Raw genomic sequence first — 5,292 nt, forward strand, 5'->3', positions numbered from 1 at the left:
CCCCCCTCGCGCGTTCCTTACGCAGTTTTCATCATTTTTTAATTATTTGATTGATGATTTAGTCGTCTTTTAAGGGAGCATTGTTGATCGAGAACTAGTTTAGATGAAGAAGGTGTTCGGTTAGGGGTTTGTTAGGGTTCTGCTATAGGTTCAAACACACAAATCTATACAATATATTACATTTAAAGTCCACTTGAATTTGAGTCTATGATTTTCCTTTTAGAGCATTATGCAAAAATACACATATATGCTAATATATTGTATAGTACGACATGTAACAATAATTCAAACCGCAAGATGGTCAGTCTTAGAAAAATAAACTAAATTGAGTTACTGTTGAGTGTGACACGCAAAGTCACTTGTTTGTGATGTTCAACTAGTGCATGAAATTAAACCTCGATGGGTTGGTCGCTCAACTAGTAAACATGCACATGCAATTCACGTGTTGACTAATACTTCATATATATTTAGTCAAGCATGTTACGAACACCAATATCTAAATTGTTGCATCCGGTGAAACAACATAGCTCTGTGTCAAAATGCAAAAAAGAAAATCAACTAATTTCAAATTCCAAACTCCAATAATAGGAACAATCCAGACTTGCCAATTGAATGGTGTCCATCCCTTGATCAAAGATAGTGTCACCTTCCATAAGATTTACATTGCAAACCTGGTAAACAAATAAAATAAATCAATATCACAAGGGACCAATTTTCAGAAACACTTAAATCTTCATCGTAAAAGAAAAACACTTAAATCTTGTTGGGATCTATGGGCCACTGTAGTGAAGCGGAAAATTACAGATAATACAACAATCGTATCATTTTTTCTGACGGAAAAAGAGCAACATATGTATCATCATCCCAAGAGTTTGCAAGTCAGATGATTAAGCACGAACAACATGACAACATTGGCAAGCTGACCTCAGGGTGATCCATCTTTTTTTCATGCCCATATTGGTCATTTTTACTACACAGGTCTGGAAGTCTGTTGGATTCTTGGGGAGCAAACACAACAATTACTTCATCTTCACAGGGCCACTGGGTCCTCTAATAATACAACTTATACATTGTCATCTTTTCTTTTATACTTCATCTGTCTCTAATTGTAAGACGTTTTTAAACACTGGGAGTATCTCTTATGCAGCTATGCTACCAGTTCAATCTATTAAATCTGATGAATTACACGATGTGTAAAATCTAGCAAAAGGAGCACATACATTCAGATGTTTGCCAACCAGCTTCAGCCACTAATCTCACCAAGACTGCTTATCATGTGCACCAGCAGCATTTTTCTATATAACAAAAAGTATTAGAAGACCATGAGATTAGGCATTTCAACCAATTTACTCGAAAACACAGTGAGTTTGCAGCTAATATAGCTTGATGGATTTTTGCAGCCAATATCGATAGCTCGACTTGTACTATGTCTAAGAAAATAAGCAGAAAACATCTAATTATGCCTAGTCAAGATCCAACTCATGCGTAAAGATTCGGCTTGAATTCTCAAATGAGAACACGAATGTCAATTATAGGCAGGTGAACCATGCAAGATCATGGTACACTAAAGACACTTGATCCGATTTATATTAATTTGCCTATGTTTAGGGAAGAGAGCAAGTTTTCTTGCACTTCGGCACAAATTTCTTATCCCATAGAGTACATATTGAGAAATAAATTAAAATAATTAAAAGCAACTCAAACCTGTACGGAGGAAACTAAAAAGAAAATATGAGGAAAATAAGGGATTAGATAGATTTGGAGAGCTTAGTTATAAAATCTTGTGAGATAATTTATGAAGACACAATAATCTTTGTCAATGAAAGCCTGCTCAAAAAATAAAAAATGGCAAATATTCATGTGAAAAGAGAAGTATTGAAACCCATAAAAGCATAGGACAAACAAACTGTACCAAGACTAAGCCAATTAACTATTTTTCACCATCATTACTCCAAAAACCTCAATTCGTTCCATTTTTAGTTCTTGTGATCAATGCATAATGAGAGAGATGATCATAATTTTGTGCACATGATAATGACATATTCTACCATGATACAATAAAAATAAAATCTCAACATGAAAACTAACCTTATCGTGGTCGTGTCACTTGTCCACCGGCTGTAGCCTCAATCTCTTTCTCTCGCCAAAATCCTGGCCTCCAAGTCCACTACATGCTTGCACCATAGCACCATCCACAAGCCATCATGCTTCTTCCATTGAGAAGAAACATGAGAAAAAATATAAGGAATGAACTAAGGGAAGTTTAGTTCAACATCCTCTTCCTAACCTTTTCGAAAAAAAAACATCCTCTTCGTAATGCAATCAGTAGCCTCAAAAGAGGACCAGACTGTATCAGGAATAACTATGAATGCACAAAAGCAAATCCCCACTGTCAATAAATAGTTTGTTTGTCTATCATGATAGTTCTGCCAACTGAAGTAAGCCCGTCTACACCAAAACTAAGCATTAATAATTCGACTTGCAAACTGGAGAATGGTCAGGAATATTGTTGATACCATGACTGAAGGTGTTGACCCATCAACCTAATCCATTGCCATGCTAGCCTAACGCAATTCATGTTTGATAGCCTGTAATATTAATTATCAAATTAATGAACTAAATAGATTTGGTAACATCATTATTTTCACTCTATCCGAACAATAAAAATATTGTAGGAATAAACTCATGTACTCTTGTATCGTTAGATACATTCGTAGTAAATAAAACCCAAACCAAAAGGAACGGAGACTCTTGGCCCATGGAGACTGCATCATTGTCACTTTTAAAGAAAGGCTGGCATAAACAACCATGTTGTTTAATTAGGCTCATTCATAAACAAGCATGCCGAACGATGAGAAAGGCTTATTGTGTGTATGTTCTGTAGTAGATTGTCCTTCTGAAAACCATGCAATTAAGTGTTGAAGCTTCATATGGAACTGGCAATGTCCTTTTAAATTTAGCATGATACATAGCCTTTTGTGATATTTTTTATGAAGAGAATATTATAGAAGAGAATATTATACATAGCCTTTTGTGATATGAGTAAGGTTACATGTATTTACAATACTATAAGTTAACAAAACAGAAAAAGGAGCGCCTCTGTTAGAAACTTGGAATTAACCACAACGTCGACTCGAGCAGGAGCAGTGCCCCTGTGTCGGGTACGTGCACGTGCGTATTCGCGGCGAGAATTACATCGGTGGTAGTACGCATGTGCGTTGCGAGGAATGGATTCATGAGGTTGGTCGTGCACAAGCACATTCTCACAAAGTTTGCGAGGGACGCTGCAAACCAACGTCGTGGATCATACGTATTCCCGTAGGTTCATGAGGTTGGTCGTGCACAAGCGCTCCCGGCTGCTAGCTGCAGCATGTGCACGACACCACACGCTGCAAACCAACGTCGTGGCCAGGTTCCTCCTCCCTCGGCGGTCTGACCACGGGGCTCTTAGCGGAGCCGGTGCTTTGCAGCATGTTGGTGCCGGTGAGCAATTCCCGCGCCGCCTATGCTTCTACTCCCTCTATTCCGAATTACTTGTCACAGAAATGAATATATCTAGAACTAAAAAATGCCTAGATACATTCATTTCTACGACAAGTAATTCCGAACGAAGAGAGTATGGCAGCATGCAGCTCCTGAAGCATGTGGCGGGCGCGCTCTTCATCATCGGCCGGAACTGGCCACCAACATCATCATTCATCAGCCTCATCGTGACGCTCGCCATCGGCCACAATGTAGTGCACGGCCACAATGTGATTTTGTGATGAAATTTTACATGCACAACAAACATTTCCTAAAGTATGCCACCAAAAAATTCAGAATTTTTTGAAATGTTTCTTTTTTTACTATTCACACCAGGAGCATATGAGCCCAGCTGTAGAAACTCCACATCCCGGCAAGAGCAACAACAGAACCAACAGTTACGACATAGTAACTGCCTTGAGATCCTTCATGGACGCATCAGCTGCATGCAAAACGCGAGACACACGGTGAAGGCAATGAGCAGGCCAACACGGGGGATCGCCATGGCGGAGCAGAGCATGATAGGCTTGGACGCGCACGCGATGGAAAGGAGCGTTGAGACAAGAGAGGACTGCTAGGGCATCTTGTCGACGAATGGGGCAGTGGGGAAGCATGCGCCACGAAAGATTGGATGAAAGTGTATGCTTCTGGCAGAGACACGCTGTGTGTAAATAGATTGTTAGGTTTACAAGATACAGTAGTTAGGTCGTTTGTGGATTGATCCTCACGTAAAGCTATACAAAGATGAGGATAAACCCTAACGACCTGAACTACCAGATTGGGGAGACTAGTATAGCATCAGCCCTTTAGGTGAGATCATAGGATCAACCCAAACATTTCATATTTAGACAATCCAAAAAAATCTGAAAAAAAATGTACAACATACCTGCGAGGTATATCTATAACTCTGAAAAAAATCAGCTCAAAACTCAATCTACAGTCAGAGATTCGAAAAAGACAAATTCGACTATGAATAATGTCAGCTTTTGGGGTGAATAGTATTTTGACACTATTCGCATCTGATTTTGTCTTTTTTGTTCCAGTAAGTGTAGTTTGAATTAGGAGCTGGAACTTTTTGACCTTGTACATCACACATGAATGTGTGTCTCCAATTTTTCTCATAATTTTTGAGCATGTTTTGTATCTTCAAAAAAATTGATCACATTCATCTCACCTAAGGACAGATCCTACACAAGTCTTCCCGAGATTATCACAACCCTCGATTGGTGGCCGATGTGTTGCGGTGAGAGCTTAATGTTTTTGGTGTTGTTTCGGTTCATCTTTGCTCTTCGATGACGCAAGATGGCTCCCCACCTTGCTAATCGTCCCGAATTCCCGTGACAGAGCTCCCAGTCAAGGTTCGTGTTGTCACTCGTTGGTTGTGGATGCTCCTGAGTTGTGTCATGAGGTTCGGTATGCACGCCAGTGCGGTGCGTTAGGTTGCTTTTTTAGTCTAGGTATTGTGATCCCTCGACGACACCCCACATCTACTTGTGCCTCCTGTGGTGTTGGCCCTTCGGTCTGCTAGCTAGGTCGTGTCTTGTCCTGGGCATATTTTTTCCTTCTCTTCTTTAGTCTTTGATGTGCGTCTTTTTTTTCTCATCTTCTGTAACCTTGTTACTTGTAAGGTTTTCAGTTCGGTTTCCCTCATAAACGGGGTCAATTTGTTTAGGTTTTCGATCATGTTTCCCATATAAACTGGATCAGCCAAAGCTTAAGTGACGACTCTTAGCTTTGGCAGCATTTTGAGCAATATATTAAGGTGGGGAG

This window comes from Triticum dicoccoides, chromosome 2B (genome assembly GCF_002162155.2).
Source record: "Triticum dicoccoides isolate Atlit2015 ecotype Zavitan chromosome 2B, WEW_v2.0, whole genome shotgun sequence".
Taxonomy (NCBI): domain Eukaryota; kingdom Viridiplantae; phylum Streptophyta; class Magnoliopsida; order Poales; family Poaceae; genus Triticum; species Triticum dicoccoides.